The sequence below is a fragment of the Schistocerca piceifrons genome, chromosome 2 (assembly GCF_021461385.2).
Source record: "Schistocerca piceifrons isolate TAMUIC-IGC-003096 chromosome 2, iqSchPice1.1, whole genome shotgun sequence".
Taxonomy (NCBI): Eukaryota; Metazoa; Arthropoda; class Insecta; order Orthoptera; family Acrididae; genus Schistocerca; species Schistocerca piceifrons.
The window spans coordinates 107,348,758-107,368,262 of NC_060139.1; the positions used below are offsets into that span (position 1 = coordinate 107,348,758).

The following is a 19,505-nucleotide window of genomic DNA, read 5'->3' on the forward strand; positions in this document are numbered from 1 at the left end:
CTTTGGTGCCAATGATGGTCGTATGCGTGTTTGGCGCCGTGCAGGTGAGCGCCACAATCAGGACTGCATACGACCGAGGCACACAGGGCCAACACCAGGCATCATGGTGTGGGGGGCGATCTCCTACGCTGGCCGTACACCACTGGTGATCGTCGAGGGGACACTGAATAGTGCACGGTACATCCAAACCGTCATCGAACCCATCGTTCTACCATTCCTAGACCGGCAAGGGAACTTGCTGTTCCAACAGGACAATGCACGTCCGCATGTATCCCGTGCCACCCAACGTGCTCTAGAAGGTGTAAGTCAACTACCCTGGCCAGCAAGATCTCCGGATCTGTCCCCCATTGAGCATGTTTGGGACTGGATGAAGCGTCGTCTCACGCGGTCTGCACGTCCAGCACGAACGCTGGTCCAACTGAGGCGCCAGGTGGAAATGGCATGGCAAGCCGTTCCACAGGACTACATCCAGCATCTCTACGATCGTCTCCATGGGAGAATAGCAGCCTGCATTGCTGCGAAAGGTGGATATACACTGTACTAGTGCCGACATTGTGCATGCTCTGTTGCCTGTGTCTATGTGCCTGTGGTTCTGTCAGTGTGATCATGTGATGTATCTGACCCCAGGAATGTGTCAATAAAGTTTCCCCTTCCTGGGACAATGAATTCACGGTGTTCTTTTTTCCATTTCCAGGAGTGTAATTGAGGACTTAGTTTGCAAGTGCTACTCTAAGATGAAGAGGTTGTCACATGAGAGGAATTAGCAGCGAGCCGCATCAAACCAGTCAGAAGACTGACGAAAAAAAAGAGGAATCGTTATTTTCTTAGTGTAAAGGAAAATTGAGCCATAAGACATTAGTGAGTTCAACTATAGACTACAAGAAGTTTTACCCGTTTTTAGAGTTTACGTCTTATCCTGTTAAATTTCTTTTCCATGCTTCATCTGTGGCGTTACTTTAGTTATATCACGTATGATATTGTGTTGTTCACTTGAAATGGAAATAAAATCTCCGTTGTGCGCTCACTGATCCACTTATAGAGTTACTGTTACATTTTCTTTTTTGAAACTTATAGATACAACGTTGTCTCTATTCTTTACGAAACGTTTTTTCAACAGATATTTGAGACGTGCATTATGTGGTGTCACCGCCAGACACCACACTTGCTAGGTGGTAGCCTTTAAATCGGCCGCGGTCCGTTAGTATACGTCGGACATGCGTGTCGCCACTATCAGTGATCCCCCCCCCCCCCCCCATGAACCATGGACCTTGCCGTTGGAGGGGAGGCTTGCGTGCCTCAGCGATACAGATGGCCATACCGTAGGTGCAACCACAATGGAGGGGTATCTGTTGAGAGGCCAGACTAACGTGTGGTTCCTGAAGAGGGGCAGCAGCCTTTTCAGTAGCTGCAAGGGCAACAGTCTGGATGATTGACTGATCTGGCCTTGTAACAATAACCAAAACGGCCTTGCTGTGCTGGTACTGCGAACGGCTGAAAGCAAGGGGAAACTACGGCCGTAATTTTTTCCCGAGGGAATGCAGCTTTACTGTATGATTAAATGATGATGACGTCCTCTTGGGTAAAATATTCCGGAGGTAAAATAGTCCCCCATTCGGATCTCCGGGCGGGGACTACTCAAGAGGATGTCGTTATCAGGAGAAAGAAAAATGGCGTTCCACGGATCGGAGCGTGGAATGTCAGATCATTTAATCGGACAGGTAGGTTAGAAAATTTAAAAAGGGAAATGGATAGGTTAAAGTTAGATATAGTGAGAATTAGTGAAGTTCGGTGGCAGTAGGAACAACACCTCTGGTCAGGAGACTACAGGGTTATAAACACAAAATCAAATAGGGGTAATGCAGGAGTAGGTTTAATAATGAATAGCAAAATAGGAATGCGGGTAAGCTACTACAAACAGCATAGTAAACGCATTATTGTGCCCAAGATAGAAACGAAGCCCACACCTACTATAGTGGTACAAGTTTATACGCCAACTAGCTCTGCAGATGACGAAGAAATTGAAGAAATGTATGATGAAGTAAAAGAAATTATTCAGATAGTGAAGGGTGACGAAAATTTAATAGTCATGGCTGACTGGAATTCGGTAGTAGGCAAAAGGAGAGAAGGAAACGTAGTAGGTGAATATGGATTGGGGCTAAGAAATGAAAGAGGAAGTCGCCTGGTAGAATTTTGCACAGAGTACAACTTAATCATAGCTAACACTTGGTTTAAGAATCATGAAAAAAGGTTGTATACATGGAAGAACCCTGGAGATACTAAAAGGTATCAGATAGATTATACAATGGTAAGACAGACATTTAGGAACCAGGTTTTAAGTTGTAAGACATTTCCAGGGGCAGATGTGGACTCTGACCACAATCTATTGGTTATGACCTGTAGATTAAAACTGAAGAAACTTCAAAATGGTGGGAATTTAAGGAGATGGGACCTGGATAAACTGAAAGAACCAGAGGTTGTAGAGAGTTTCAGGGAGAGCATAAGGGAACAATTGACAGGAATGGGGGAAAGAAATACAGTAGAAGAAAAATGGGTAGCTTTGAGGGATGAAGTAGTGAAGGCAGCAGATGAACTAGTAGGTAAAAAGACGAGGGCTACTAGAAATCCTTGGGTAACAGAAGAAATATTGAATTTAATTGATGAAAGGAGAAAAATGCAGTAAATGAAGCAGGCAAAAAGGAATACAAACGTCTCAAAAATGAGATCTACAGGAAATGCAAAATGGCTAAGCAGGCATGGCTAGAGGACAAATGTAAGGATGTAGAGGTTTATCTCACTAGGGGTAAGATAGATACTGCCTACAGGAAAATTAAAGAGAACTTTGGAGATAAGAGAACCACTTGTATGAACATCAAGAGCTCAGATGGAAACCCAGTTCTAAGCAAAGAAGGGAAAGCAGAAAGGTGGAAGGAGTATATAGAGGGTCTATACAAGGGCGATGTTCTTGAGGACAATATTATGGAAATGGAAGAGGATGTAGATGAAGATGAAATGGGAGATACGATACAGCGTGAAGAGTTTGACAGAGCACTGAAAGACCTGAGTCGAAACAAGGCCCCCGGAGTAGACAACATTCCATTGGAACTACTGACGGCCTTGGGAGAGCCAGTCCTGACAAAACTCTACCACTTGGTGAGCAAGATGTATGAAACAGGCGAAATACCCTCAGACTTCAAGAAGAATATAATAATTCCAATCCCAAAGAAAGCAGGTGTTGACAGATGTGAAAATTACCGAACAATCAGTTTAATAAGTCACAGCTGCTAAATACTAACACAAATTCTTTACAGACGAATGGAAAAACTAGTAGAAGCCGACCTCGGGGAAGATCAGTTGGGATTCCGTAGAAATACTGGAACACGTGAGGCAATACTGACCTTACGACTTATCTTAGAAGAAAGACTAAGGAAAGGCAAACATACGTTTCTAGCATTTGTAGACTTAGAGAAAGCTTTTGACGATGTTGACTGGAATACTCTCTTCCAAATTCTAAAGGTGGCAGGGGTAAAATACAGGGAGCGAAGGGCTATTTACAATTTGTACAGAAACCAGATGGCAGTTATAAGAGTCGAGGGACATGAAAGGGAAGCAGTGGTTGGGAAGGGAGTAAAACAGGGTTGTAGCCTGTCCCCGATGTTATTCAATTTGTATATTGAGCAAGCAGTAAAGGAAACAAAAGAAAAATTCGGAGTAGGTATTAAAATCCATGGAGAAGAAATAAAAACTTTAAGGTTCGCCGATGACATTGTAATTCTGTCAGAGACAGCAAAGGACTTGGAAGAGCAGTTGAATGGAATGGATAGCGTCTTGAAAGGAGAATATAAGATGAACATCAACAAAAGCAAAACGAGGATAATGGAATGTAGTCGAATTAAGTCGGGTGATGCTGAGGGAATTAGATTAGGAAATGGGACACTTAAGGTAGTAAAAGATTTTTGCTATTTGGGAAGCAAAATAACTGATGATGGTCGAAGTAGAGAGGATATAAAATGTAGCCTGGCAATGGCAAAGAAAGCGTTTCTGAAGAAGAGAAATTTGTTAACATCGAGTATAGATTTAAGTGTCAGGATGTCACTTCTGAAAGTATTTGTATGGAGTGTAGCCATGTATGGAAGTGAAACATGGACGATAAATAGTTTGGAGAAGAAGAGAATAGAAGCTTTCGAAATGTGGTGCTACAGAAGAATTCTGAAGATTAGATGGGTAGATCACATAACTAATGAGGAGGTGTTGAATAGGATTGGGAAGAAGAGAAGGTTGTGACACAACTTGACCAGAAGAAGGGATTGGTTGGTAGGACATGTTCTGAGGCATCAAGGGATCACCAATTTAGTACTGGAAGGCAGCGTGGAGGGTAAAAATCGTAGAGGGAGACCAAGAGATGAATACACTGAGCAGATTCAGAAGGATGTAGGTTGCAGTAGGTACTGGAAGATGAAGAAGCTTGCACAGGGTAGAGTAGCATGGAGAGCTGAATCAAACCAGTCTCAGGACTGAAGACCACAACAACAACAACAACAACAACTATCAGTGATTGCAGACCGTCTAACATTCTGCGTGGTGTCTGTTTGTTCTATATCGTGTCTCCCTACCACTTTCGCGCAACGACGCTCTGAGCGTGTTTTTTAGGGAATTGACTAGTTTGAACCTGGGACCTGTTGCTGGTAAGGAGACGCCAGACCACACATGACATGTAGAGTTCAGAAGAGTTCAGTGAGAGTAGCGATGATACAACTAAATACTTAATGATTTCAGCGTCAGCTCCACTGCACTCCCTGTAAAAGAATCTTAACACTAACTAAATTTAGTGGAAGGGGTTCAAGGCTTTCCTATTTTTAGTTAGCTGGTAAAATAACGTCGAAAAAGCAGTTAAGTTTACCATTGGAAGTTTTATTCTACTCACAAAACATTGTTTATAGATTGCACTATTGATAAAAGTAAATGTTTTAATACAGGATGATAAAAACCAACTGCGTTCAACAAAAATGTGAACGAATATTCCCCGAATGGGTTTCAAAGTTCTACAGTGGATCGAAGGATGACCTATGCCATATCACATCTATAATCTGGGTTTAAATTAAGTTTCACAAAAGAGAAAACTATCAAAATGGTCTACAGTGACCCTCAATTATCTTTCATTAGTTATCTAACTTGTCGTAAATTACAGTGCCTGATGTGGCTTCTCAATAACTATATAACAGATTTTTACTTCAAGTGGCAAATGTGAACACCATGAGCTTTAATTGACGATCGACACTAGTATTACGCAAAAAGGGGGTGTAATAGATGAGAATTCTGCAGCTCTGAGAGAAGCTTTATGCGCTGTTATGCGGCATCGCGTGCGTTCATTACCTTGTCGGTGTTCTTCAGGGGGCGGCGGGCAGCACAGCTCTGCTCACCTCGCCATCTCGGAAGCAACTCTCTCCTAACTTCTCCTTACTACAATTTACGGAAGTTGGTTTAAGAAAAAACTATCTGGCTGTGTGTTCATCTGACCAGTTAGGGTCTCAATGTTAACCTTAAGCTCCGCCTACAAAAATTCTGTCTATCCAATGAGAAACGTTATACTTTTCGTGGTAGGGCAATGTTTTTAAAGTTTGCAACGTAACAGAGACGCGAAAAAATCTCACGCTAAAATTTGCAGCTGGTGTGGTCCTTTTAGCGTTATCGTAAGATCTATACTGTTCTTCTGGAGGGCTCTATCTTTTAAACATGGGCTGGGGGGTAGTCCTGACGTAACAGAGACGCGAAAAAGTCTCACGCTAAAACTTGCGGGTGGTGTGGCCCTTTTTGTGTTATCGTAAGATCTATACTGTTCTTCTGGAGGGCTCTAGCTTTTAACATGGGTTGGAGGTGGTCCTAGTGGTTAGCTGGCGACGTGGGTGTCCGTCCCTTATCGTAGGGCCTTCAGCTTAACACGGTTCTGCTCTCGGCTTCTGTTCTCGTTTCTCCCCTCGGAACTGCGTCTGTCTCACGGTGGGAAGGTATGACATGCATTTAGGCATTCTTGTGTTAGTCTGTGGTATTCCATTTGCTCACCCGTTACTCGTATTACTTTAGTTAATTTAATGTCACGATTTATTCGGAGCTATGTGACATACTACTGGATTTGCTTATCATGTCAGGGTTTTCATGGAAGGTGTTGGATTTGCCTGACACCTTACAACCGAGCGCCGCCACACAGCAGGTCTAGTCTAGAGAGACTCCCTAGCACTCGCCCCAGTTGTACAGCCGACTTTGCTAGCGATGGTTCACTGTCTACACACGCTCTCATTTGCAGGGACGACAGTTTAGCATAGCCTTCAGCTACGTCATTTGCTACGACCTAGCGAGTCGCCTTATTCGGTTACTGTAATTACTTCAAGAATGTATTCTGAACAGATAATATTGTGAATCATGTACCGTCAAGTGTGACGTTCATCGTTAACGGATTAAAGTTAAGTATCAAACTAATTACGTCCGCTTTCTGAATTCTCATTCCTTGTCATGTTCCAAACCTTACGTCAGTATAGTTCTTCCCCCCTTACGCCAGCCTGCGTGAGCTAAAACGCGTGCTTTTCGGCCTCCACCCGTAACACGGTGTTGGCTCTTCTGCTAACACAAAACATCACTCATTACGCAAATAATCGACAGCAGACTATGTTTTAACTTTGGTTTAAGAACCTTATACAACAATCCTCGAAAATTGTTGAATCTATTTTATTGCAGGTACGTGTCCGTAGGTGTTACTTAAAAGTAAACTTTATTTATAGCAAAATTTAAACTTCCATTGTTTAATTCTGGTTTTATTCGAAAATTGTTGATTTGTAACGTGAAACAGAGGGCTGTTGTAGTAAAAATAAAGAAAACCATATAAATTTAAAACATAGAGCTAGAAAACGCAGTTTCCTCAACAAAAAGGTGGAATAAAAGACAATCGCGAAGGAATAGTAACCAACCATCGCTTCAATACTTGATCGAACTTTTCCAAAACATGTTTCTGTTATCCATAAATAATCAATTATAACACGAAACCCGTGCCTTTCAGCATGATGAAGAACGTTCTGTTGAGTACAAAATAACAACAAATATTTTATATATACAGGGTGGTCCGCTTAAACGTTTCAGCGAAAAATCTCTCTGCAGCAGCAATAGATATCGAAAACCGACTTTCACGGGCATGAATGTAAGGCAGGGGTTCATGAAATATTACGAGATATTCTAAAACCTAAGCAAATATTACTTTCAACGCGAACTTACGGTTTTGCATTTTTAATAGGCATCGCGTATTGTTTCTTACGCAGTCAGCAACATGAAAAATCACAATAATAATGGCATCCGTTGCATCGCAATACGTCAGCTACATCCGGAGAAATTGCCAAGTCAACTTGCCACTTGAAGTAAACGAAACGCACCGCTGTTGCATATCCCAATATGCAAGCGTGAACCCCACGTTGCTCGTAATCGCGATGTGACTGACATGCTACGAGCAACAAGCGCTGTACTTATTGCTACTTACACTATCAATTGGTGGACTGGGAACAATACAGACGTCCACTTACACAAGTACATTTAACTACCATTAACCATCTGTTATATTCTTGATCAGTCATTAATTATGTTTACCCTGGCAGCTGATGTTTGGGTTTTCGTTACCGTTACGTCCATTCTAGTACTGTAGTAAAGATCAACAAAGCATGGTTTTCCAGTTCACTTAATAACAGTGTAAACAGCAATAAGTACATCGATGGCTGCATCGTACTAAGTCAATCAGATCGCGAATCGAGCAACAAGGCTTTCACACATGCATATCGGGTTGTGCAATAGCGGCGCGATTCGTTTATTTTAAGCGCCAACTTCGCTTTTCAATTTCTCGGGATGCAATTGGCGTATCACGATCCAACCGAAGCCATTCTTTTTGTGATTTTTCATGTGATTGATTGCATAAGAAATACATGCTGTCCACTTAAAAAAACGTGGGTTTGTGTTGAAAATAATATTTACTTAGGTTTTAGAAAGTCTCCTAGTATTTATTTTCATGAGCCGTTGCCTTACTTTCATACCTGTGAAAGTCGTTTTTCAATATTTATTGTTATTCCAGAGATATTTGTGTTGAAACATTTAAGTGGACCACTGTATCTGCGCTTGTGTCAAAAGTAACTGTTTTGGTTACATAAAAGCGCAGAACAGCTACTTTTCATTACTTATACACACATCGAAAAATGTTTTGCATCACCCTGGTTGCAGGAACTCCTGGAGAGAGACGTTGACAGTGGATATTGTATCACAGACACAGTCCCTTTGACTGTTCAGAGATGTCAGTAAAGCCGCCCAAGATGTAAACAACCATGCATCAACAGCGCCTATTAGACGGAGGGGGTCCGACAGCCAATCAGTTCCAGTCATTCCACCAGGAAGGAGGTACACGTTTCGTGTTGTCTGTAGTTCAAACATGCCTCGAGGGTCAAACCCGCGTTTCTATAGCGTCCGCATTTTTACTTTGTGCCAGGAAGGACTCTCAACAAGGGAAGTGTCCAGGCGTCTCGGAGTGAACCAAAGCAATGTTCGGACATGGAGGAGATACAGAGAGATAGGAACTGTCGATGATATGCCTCGCTCAGGCCGCCCAAGGGCTACTGCTACACTGGATGACCGCTACCTACGAATTATGGCTCGGAGGAACCCTGACAGCAGAGCCATTACATTGAATAACACTTTTCGTGCAGCCACAGGACATTGTGTTACGACTCAAGCTGTGCGAAATATGCTGCATGATGCGCAACTTCACTCCCAACATCCATGGCGCGGTCCATCTTTGCAACCACGACACCATGCATTGCGGTACAGATGGGCCCAACAACATGCCGAGTGGACCGCTCAGGATTGAAATCACGTTCTCTTCACTGTTGAGTATAGCATATGCGTTCAACCAGACAGTCGTCGGAGACGTGTTTGGAGGTAACCCGGTTAGGCTGAAGCCTTAGACACTGTCCAGCGAGTGCAGCAAGGTGGAGGTTCGCTGCTGTTTTGGGGTGGCAATATGTGGGTTCGACGTACGCTGCTGGTGGTCATGAAAGGTGCCGTAAAGGTTGTACGATACGTGAATGCCATTCTCAGACCGATAGTGAAACCATATCGGCAGCATATTGGCGAGGCATTCGTCTTCATGGACGACAATTCGCGCCCCCGTCGTGCACATCTTGTGAATGACTCCCTTCAGGACAACGACATCTCTCGACTAGAGTGGCCAGCATGTTCTCCAGACATGAACCCTATCGCACAATCCTGGGATGGATTGAAAAGGGCTGTTTATGGATGACATGACCTACCAACCACTCTGAGGGAGCTACGCTATCGAGGAGTGGGACAATTTGGACCAACAGAGCCTTAATTAACTTGTGGATAGTATGCCACGACGTATACAGGCATGCCTCAATGCAAGAGGACGTGCTAATGGGTATTAGAGGTACCGGTGTGTACAGAAATCTGGACCTCCACCTCTGAAGATCTCGCTGTATGTTGGTACAACATGCAATGTGTGGTTTTCATAAGAAATAAAAAGGGCGGAAATGATGTTTATGTTGATCTCTATTCCAATTTTCTGCACGGGTTCCGGAACTCTCGGAACTGAGGTGATGCAAAACTTTTTTTTGATTTGTGTAAAATGCAAGTTATATTCTATACGGTATAGACAAGGTATAAAATAAAAAAAGGACGAATATAGAATGATGTGCGGCTTCAGTTATGTGCAAAACAAACTACTAAACAAACAAACAAACAAAAAAGAAAGGAAGTCGTCGGTTCCCAGTTTCTCTCTTACTCATGCATTTACACTGAAGTGACAAAAGTCATGTGAGATCTTCTAATATTCTGTCGGACCTCCTTTTGCCTGGCGCAGCGCGCCACTTCGACGTGGAATGGACTCATCACGTCGTTGGAAGTCCCCTGCAGAAATACTGGGCCATGTTGCCTCTATAGCCGTCCAAAATTGCGAAAATATTTGCGGCGCAGGATAATGTGCACAAACTGACGTCTCGATTACGTCTCATAAACGTTCGGTGGGATTCATGTCGTGTGATCTGAGGCACCAAATCATTTGCTCGAACTCTCCTGTTTTCTTCAAACTAATGGCAAACAAGCCCGCCCGGTTGGCGGTGCGGTCTAAACCATGGCTTTCCAGGCGGGAAGGAGCGCCTGGTCCCCAGTACGAATCCACCCGGCGGATTTGTGTCGGAGTCCGGTGAACCTGCCAGTCTGTGGATGGTTTTTAGGCGGTTTTCCATCTGCCTCGACGAATGTGGGGTGGTTCCCCTTATTCCGCCTCAGTTACACCATGTCGGCAATTGCTGCGCAAACAAGTTCTCCACTTACGCTTACACCACCATTACTCTACCATGCAAACATAGGGGTTACACTCGTCTGGTGTGAGACGTTCCCTGAGGGGTCCACCGGGGGGCCGAACCGCACAATAGCCCTGGGTTCGGTGTGGGGCGGCGGAGGGGTGAAGTGGACTGCGGTAGTCGTCGAAGGGGTTGTGAACTACTGCGGCGGCGGCGGGGACGGAGCCTCTCCGTCGTTTCTAGGTCCCTGGTTAACATACAATACAATACATACAATGGCAAACAATTGTTGCTCGCTGACATGGCGCGGTGTCATCCATAAAAATTCCTTCGTTGTTTGGGAACATGAATTTTATGAATGGCTGCAAATAGTCTCCAAGTAGCCAGACATAACCATCAGTGATGTGTTCAGTTGGACCAGAGGAACCAGTCCATTCCATGTAAACACAGCCGACACCAGCAGCTTGCACAGTGCCTTGTTCACAACATGGGCCCTTGGCTTAGTGGCGTCTGCGCCACACTCGACTCCTACCATCACCTCTTACCAACTGAAATTGGGACCCATCTGACACGGCCACAGTTTTCCAGTCGTCCGTTACCAACCACATTAACGTCAAATTTCGCCGTCCTAATGCTATTTCACGCAGTGTTGTTTCTCCACTACCAGTGACAACGGTACGCGAACTCCGCTGCTGTCGGTCCCTAATGACGGCCGTCGGCCACTGCGTTGTCCGTGGTGAGAAGTAATGCCCGAAATTTGGTACTCTCTGCACACTCTCGACACTGTGAATCTCAAAATATTGAATTCTCTAACGATTTGCGAAATCGAATGTCCCACGCGTCTAGGTCCAACTGCCATTCCGCGTTCAAATTCTGTTCATTCCCATATTGTGCCGATAATCACATCGGAAATCTTTTCACATGAGTCACCTGAGTACAAATGACAGCTCCGACAATGCACTGCCCTTTTATACTCTTGTAGGCGACACTACCGCCATCTGTACATGTGGATATTGCTATCCCGTGACTTATCATCGCACTGTAGATTTGACTGTGGAATGCAGACTGTGGATCGACGTACAGTCCCTCTCAGACAGGCAGCTCTGCTTTAAACGGACGTTTCGTGAAGCGCCTCGTTAAACCATAACGGCTGCATCGTCGTAAAATTTTTGCAGGTGTCGATAAACACGGTATCAGTCCATTGGCGAAGCTGTTTAGACAGCTCGGAAAATTGCCGGCAGAGCTTACGACGCATCTCAGGCCAGACGCCTGCCTATTCAAAACAACTGCCGGCGGCCACGCCACATCACACAGCGGAATCTGCCGCTGGCTGTGTGCGGAAAACATGGCGCCTAGCGTGACCGGCTGCTAACTGGCGGTTTCCTCTTCCTTGAACTCACTCTGCCAAGTACTGTTGCGGTACACTCGCTTCTGTCCTCCATCTACGTCACAACCCTGCAGTTCACACCTGAGAGCCTTCCAGAGCGTTCGAACCACCTACCGATTATTTCTCTACCTTTCCACTCCGTAGCAGGGAGTGGAAAAATTAACACTTAATTCTTTCCGCACGAGCTTTCTTATCTCACATTTTATGACGATGATCATTTCTCCGCATGCAAGTTGGCGACAATAAAATACACTGACGGCAAAAAAAAAAAAAAAATCGCAACACCAAAAAGGAGTTGTGCGACATAAACGAGAGTTGTTGGCGTGTGTCTACATCTGAAAATGATGTCTATTCAAAGTTCGTAAATTAAGGTTCGCGTAAGAGTGGCGCTACTAGCGCTGCTATAAGCATGCAACTCAGATTTCCTTTTAATAACTGCGTAATTAGACTTTTTAGGCTTTTATGTTGGCAACGCCACGTAGCGCTCTGTATGAAAATCACTGACTGTGCTGTGTGCAGTCTGTGGCTGGTTTGCGTTGTTGGAATATTTGCTATTGTAGTGTTGGGCAGTTCGATGTGAGCAGCGCTTAGCGTTGTGCAGTTGGAGGTGAGCCGCCAGCAGGGGTGGGTGTGGGAAGAGAGATGCCAGAGTTTTGAGAGCGGACGATCTGGACGTGTGTCCGTCAGAAAAAGAAAATTTGTAAGATTGGATGTCACGAACTGTGATATATATAATGACTTTTGAACACTATTAAGGTAAATACATTGTTTGTTCTCCATCAAAATCTTTCATTTTACTATGCATATTAGTAGTTAGTGCCTTCAGTAGTTAGGATCTTTTAATTAACAGGCAGTATTGGCGCTTGCTGTATTGCAGTAGTTCGAGTAACGAAGATTTTTGTGAGATAAGTGATTCATGAAAGGTATAGGTTATTGTTAGTCAGGGCTATTCTATTGTAACTGAAAGTCAGATTGCGTTGAGCTTAAAAAAAAGTGTGTCGCAGTTTAGTTTTGATCAGAATAAGTAAAGAGGGAAATGTCTGAGTACGTTCAGTTTTGCTCAGCTGTTTGAAAATCAAATAACGTAGAGGATTTCCAGCACTGTCATTCACAAATTTTTCTAAGGGGATGTTTCAATTGCCATAACGGTCGTGAGTGTTAGACTTTCAATGTGGTGAGTTGATGTTAGTGAGGAATACCTTTAGGGCGACAAAGACGTCATTATGAACACCTCTGAGTTTCAACAAGGTAGTGTAAGTGTAATAGGGCTATGAGAAGCTGCATGTTCCTTCTGCTATGCTGCAGACACATTTGGCAGGAATATGGCCACTGTACGTGATTACTGGCAACAGTGGTCAAGAGAATATACAGTCGCAATCACACCAGGCTCCAGACGGTCACGTAGTAGAGTTGGTCAACACGATTCTTTTTCCCGATTCGATTCCTACGATTCAACCTCACATTGCGAATCGATTCCTACGATTCGTTCACGATTCATTCTAGTCTGCGAAGGCACGATTCTTATGGAATGCAAAAAGTTGCACATCTTACTCACAGATGGCTGGACATGTCTGAAATTGTCAATGGGGTTAGAATCGAACTGTGTCATGATAAGATATGCCAGAAATAGTTTATTTATGAGTAAACATGCAAATGATGAAAGGTCACGTTTGATTTGATTACATCTATTGTTTTATTACAGTATGTCAGGAGGAGTCGATTTGTGCGAAAGGTGGTGCAAAATGACGTGGTATGCCAGTTTGGTTGTGTGGCTTGAACGTATCTAACTACAGACGTCTGTTTTATAGTAGCAAAATCTAGCAGTGAGGCAGACGTGGTTTGGCTCGTATCATCCTATGTTTTTCTGTGCTAAGATGTCTTTCCAAGTCCACGTCACCCCTGTAATTCATAACGCAGCTGACAGCCCTCCCACACAGCAAATTTAGCTTAACTTTCATTTCTTCTAAATACAAAGCATAGGTATTTTGCTTTTAATTTGTCTGAGAACTTGCCGCTGTCACTACTATTTGCATGAGAAGACGACATTCTTCTAAACAGTAGGATTCAATCGTATACAGCGACATTACTTCACTAAAATTTAATATGAATCTGAACACGATAACATTCGAAAACCCGAAATTGAAATTATTAATTAAAAAGCTTTTGTTTAAAGGTGGTATTACACGACGATAAGAGGTACGTATTTATTCATCATACTTGGATTTATAGATTTTAATCGTGTGTATTGGGAGCTGTGTACTCGCTGTATATCGTTTCTGTCATCACTAGTTCGTGTATTACTCGTGCAAACTAAGCTGACGTCGGCGCGGTGGCTGATGGTAGCGATAGTAAATGGGAAATGCCTTTACGCTCGTTCCCGTCAGCCACCGCCAAGTGCCAGCTTGGTTTTCACGAGTAATATTACGGCCCACGAACTTCGTTTGTTCGTTCCGAGCTTTCTTTGTACACACGCATCCTTCACTTGACGGCCATCTGGCGGTGGTAATCATTCGGCACGACTCGACATGATTCGGAAGTTGCCTTCGAAGCATAGCGTACTAAGAATCGATGAATCGTTGGAACTTGCAATCGTCACGACTCGGAAATACGCAATCGTTCTTATGATTCTTTTGAACGACGATTCGTTCGTATCACGATTCGATTCTTACGATTCTTTATTTAGAATCGTTCAAATGAACGACTCATTCACGAATCGCCACAACTCTATCACGCAGCGTTTCTGAGAATGAAGACCATCGTGTTCGCCGTATAGCTCTGGTGCGTCGTGCTGCATCTGCAATAGCAATTTGAACAACAGTTGGTACCACAGTGATACAACGAATTGTTCCCTGTCACACATCAGTTACTTTAAGGACAGTTCCGAGACAGATGGCCTGCATTCCAATGACCCCAAACCACCGCCATTTGTGGTTTTAAGCGAGAGCTCACTGAAGGGCAGGGTAGAGGTCCGTTGTGTTTTCTGATGGAAGTTGGTTCTGCTTCGGTGTCAGTGATGGCCGATGTTGGTTAGAAGGAGTGCAGCTGTGGAACTGCAACCAGCCTGTCTGCGTGCTAGACACACTGCACTCACGCCTGGAGTTATGGTCTCGTTTACGATTTCGTATGACAGCAGGAGCACTCTCGTGGCTGTCCCACGCACTCAGACCGTAAATTTGTACGTCAGTCTGGTGATTCGACCTGTTGTGTTGCCTTCATGAACAGTATTCCAGGGAGCGTTTTCCAACAGGATAGCGCTCGCCCATACACCATTGTTGTAACCCAATACAGTGTCGACGTGCTGCCTTGGTCTGCTCCACCACCAGATATGTTTCCAATCGAGCACATATGAGACATCACCGTACGACAACTCCAGCGTTATCCACAACCAGCATTAACCGTCCCTGCATTGACAGATCAAATACAACAGGGTATCAAACTGTCATTCGACACCCGTAACAACACAATCCGTTCACGTTTACATATTCTGGCGCTTACATCGATAATTAATCTACCAGCATTTCATATCTTCAATTATCTCCTTACACCAATCTGTGATGTTGCAATGTGAATCTCTTACATATGTTTCGTAGATAAAAGTGTTGTGTCGGTATCTGGGCCGACACCGTGAAGTGGAGATGGCTGAAAAGGCAAGCTAGACTAACGCAGACGGGCGTGAAGTACTGGAACAGGATACGTAATTAATGTTAGGAAGAAAAGTACGGAGCAGGTTTAATACTTAACTTTAATATCATTGTGGTACATCGATCTTGACGATACACAGGAGACTTTAAGTTCAATCACTGTATGGCTAATGCGCCTTGCTAGTTCGTAGCCATTAACTTAGCTGATGGCTATTCTGTCTCTCGGCTAATGAGAGAGAAAGGCTTCGTACATCTGGTCGGTAGCTAGGTTCTCGTACAACTGGGCGGTAGCTAGGTTCTCGTACAACTGGGGCGAGTGCTCTCTCGTATCACGAGACCTGCCTTGGTGGTGGCGCTAGGTCTGCGATTACACAGTGGCGACACGCGGGTCCGACATGTACTAAATGGACCGCGGCCGATTTAAGCTACCACCTAGCAAGTGTGGTGTCTGGCGGTGACACCACAAAAAGTATTCCCGAAATCTTCATTACAAAATCTTAAGCATGGCTGCGAATCAGCAACTGTATAAATCTGGAGAGGTTGTAAAAATCAGCCAACCAGTTGCAAAACAAAGGTTTGTTATCACAAGCTCCGACATTGTCGCGAATAAAACAGTGACTCGTATATACAATAAATTTCCTTAAATTTACGACTATGGTCATAAACGTTTTGTTAACAGATTACCGGTTTCGGTCTATGATGACCATCATCAGATCTGTCCTATAAAAACAAAGTCCTAACGTACTGCAGCCATAGTGGCATCGTCAAATGCCAGATGCATTTGTGGTGTCATTGTGACGGTGTTTTTGTTGCGATGCAGCTCCCCAAGCTTCGGGGATTTTCGTTAATTGTACTCGCTCGTGTAGCATATTGATGTTGAAGTCGTAAGTGTGGTAGGGGGACAGCATTAGGACTTTGTTTTTATAAAATCGGTAATCTGTTAACAACAAGTTTGTGACCATAGACGTAAATTAAAGGAAACTTATAGGTTCATTAGCCTTTGATCTAGGTTTCGATATTTCTAAAAATATCTTCTTCTGAAGGAGTGGGCCTTGTTATATCACATGTAATCTACCACCATGTGATGTAACAAGGCCCACTGCTTCTGAAGCCGATATTTTTAGAAATATCGAAAAATAGATCAATGGCTAGTAAACCTGTGTTTTGCAACTGGCTAACTGATTTTTTCAACCTCTTCAAGTTTAATTTCTCTACATTAATTATTCGTTTGTGTTGCAGTTTTTTTCCGCCAGTGTAGTTTTACATTCACCGCAGAAAGTTGATGACAGAAATTTCGTGAAAAGTTCTCGCTGAAACGAAAAACGTCTTTGTTTCAATGACTGTCATTCCGATTCGTGTATCATATCCGTAACACTCTCTCCCCTATTTCGCGATAATGCAAGGCGAGCTGTCCTTCTTCGAATTTTGTCTATGTCCTCTGTCAATCGTATCTGCTAAGGATCCCATAACACGCGGAAATACTATACCGGACGACGAACAAGAGTGGTGTAGCCAGTCTCCTTACTAGACCTGTTGTATATTCTGTCTGTTCTACCAATACAACGCAGTCTTTGGTTTGCCTCCCCCACAACATTACCTACATGAAGTTCCAATTTAAGTTCTTCATAATGTACACTAAGATACAGTTAAACTTTTAATGAGCCACTGTTTACCGTTAATGTTCAGAGAACTGCTGTTCACATGATAGTATCTGCTTAGTAGTTATTTTCTTTGCTGTATGTAGAACTTCGTTCGCAATAAACCGATATTTTTGTTTTGTTTTGCAGCTATAAACCACATTATCCTACAGAAAATCTCATTTAGGTGACCCTTTAAATAATATATACCGTCAGTTATTTGCGCCTCTAATTTGTGGTGTCATTGTGACGGTGTTTTTGTTGCGATACAGCTCCCCAAGCTTCGGGGAATTTCGTTAATTGCACTCGCTCGTGTAGCATTTTGATGTTGAAGTAAGTGTGGTAGGGAGACGGCATCCACAACTACAGAACCCCAGCCGATTTTGGCATAACGTCTCAGTGGGACACTAATGGTTCAGCCTCGCTATAAAACGGTTAAATTTCAATATATAGTACCGAAGTCATTTTGTTAATTGGTTTTGATCTTCTGGTGACTTTACTAGATATTAAATGACAGCATCATCTGGAAACACTGTAAGAGGGCTTCTCAGATTGTCTCCTAAGTCCTTTATATAAATTGTTGAGGGCCTATAACACTTTCTTGGGTAATGCTGGATATCACATCTATTTTACTCGATTGTTTTCCGTCGACTACTACGTCCTGTGAACTTTCTGACAGGAAATCCAGTGATATCCCATAGGCACTCCATGTGATTAGAAACATCCGGTGAGGAACAGTTTCAAAGGACTTTTGGAAATCTAGAATTAAGAATAGATACGAGATCCCGTGTTGCTAACGCTCACTACTTCGTGCGAATAAAGAACTACCCGTGTTTCACAGAATCTGTGCTGACTGTATGTCAACATATCATTTTCTCGAGGTAATTCGTAATGTTCGAACACAGTAAATCCTATTGCAAATAGACGTCAGTAATATTGGTTTGTATTTCAGCGGATTACTGCTATTTCCTTTCTTTCTAAGTATTGGTGTGACCGTGCAACTTTCCAGTCTTTTGGTACGGATATTCCGCCGAGCGAGCGGTTAGATATGATTCGTAAGTATGGGGCAATTGTTTCAGCATATTCTGAAACAGATCTAAGGTTCGTAAGAATATTAAGCTACTTCGCTGTAGCAAAGCTATCTACTTCTAAGTTACTCATGTTGGCAGTTGTTTTTGATTCGAATTCTGGCATATATACTTCGTCTTCCTTTGTGAAGGAATTTCGGAAAGCTATGTTTAATAGCTCCACTTTAGTGCCGCTGTTGTAGGTAATATTACTATTGATATGGCAAATTGAATGTACTGATTGTGCCTTGCCGTTGGTGTACTTTACATACGGCCAGAATCCCTTTGGATGTTCTGTCAGATTTCGAGACAGAATTTCGTTCTGAAAGCTTGTAAAACCATCTCGCAGTGAAGACAGCGCTAAGCTTCGAGCTTCAGTAAAATATCGCCAATCTTAGAGATTTTGTGTTCTTTTAAATTTCGCATGACTTTCTCGCAGCTTCTGTAACAGTGTTCTGACTTGTTTTGTGTTACATGGGAATCAGTACCACCTTTTCTTAATTTATTCGGTATAAATCTCTCAACTGTTTCAGACACTATTTGTTTGGTTTCGAGCCTATTCTGCTCAAGAGAAAAATAGCGATAACTCAAAAATGCATCTGCCGAATGCAACGAAATTTAGCCGAGTTGTAGAACACATTACTTGACATAAACAATAAAGGGAACCATATTTACATATAAAGGACTGATGTCAGAACTTAAAACGTGATTGGAGTGCACGAAATCTATTGTTTGAATCCGGTGGGGCACAAATAACGCCAAGACAGTAACCAGTTTAACATAATATAGAAATTTCATGCTGATAAGGATGTCTACATTTTCGATAGAGCTTGAATGAGAAAAAGTTCTTATAATGACAATGTCCAAAGTGCACCGTTCAGTGTAACGCAATGGTAAAACATTCGGAAGGACGGCGCCGGCCCGAGTGGCCGAGCGGTTCTAGGCGCTTCAGTCTGGAACCGCGCGACCGCTGCGGTCGCAGGTTCGAATCCTGCCTCGGGCATGGATGTGTGTGATGTCCTTAGGTTAGTTAGGTTTAAGTAGTTCTAAGCTCTAGGGGACTGATGACCTCAGAAGTTAAGTCCCATAGTGCTCAGAGCCATTTTTTGGAAGGACGGCGATTCTCATTCAGATTTTCTGCGTTTTGCCTATGATAAATGCTGGGATGGTTACTTTGAAAACTTCATGACCTAATTCTTTCCCCAATTCGAACTTGCGCTCCGTCTCTAAAACCTCTGTCTCAGCGGGACGTAACATCTTTACTTTCGTACTTGTTCTCCTTCGTTCTGCAGGGAACGGGCCGTGCTGTGAATGCAAGAAACACGTATAGAAATGTTTCCGTGTGTAATGGATTAGCAGCTGGACGTGGGCAGAAAAGGTCAAGAGTGTGATAAATTCAAAAAGTTGATTTTAAAATTAACCGCCGCTTACACAGT

General features: G+C 43.3%; 1 non-coding gene across 1 annotated transcript; it reads left to right on the top strand.

Annotated features, from left to right (window-relative positions):
* Nucleotides 1-18,988: 18,988 nt before the first annotated feature.
* Nucleotides 18,989-19,072, top strand: Trnas-gga. Its single transcript is given in 2 exon segments — nucleotides 18,989-19,028; nucleotides 19,038-19,072. It is a non-coding gene; the product is annotated as a tRNA-Ser (tRNA).
* The last annotated feature ends 433 nt before the right edge of the window (nucleotides 19,073-19,505 follow it).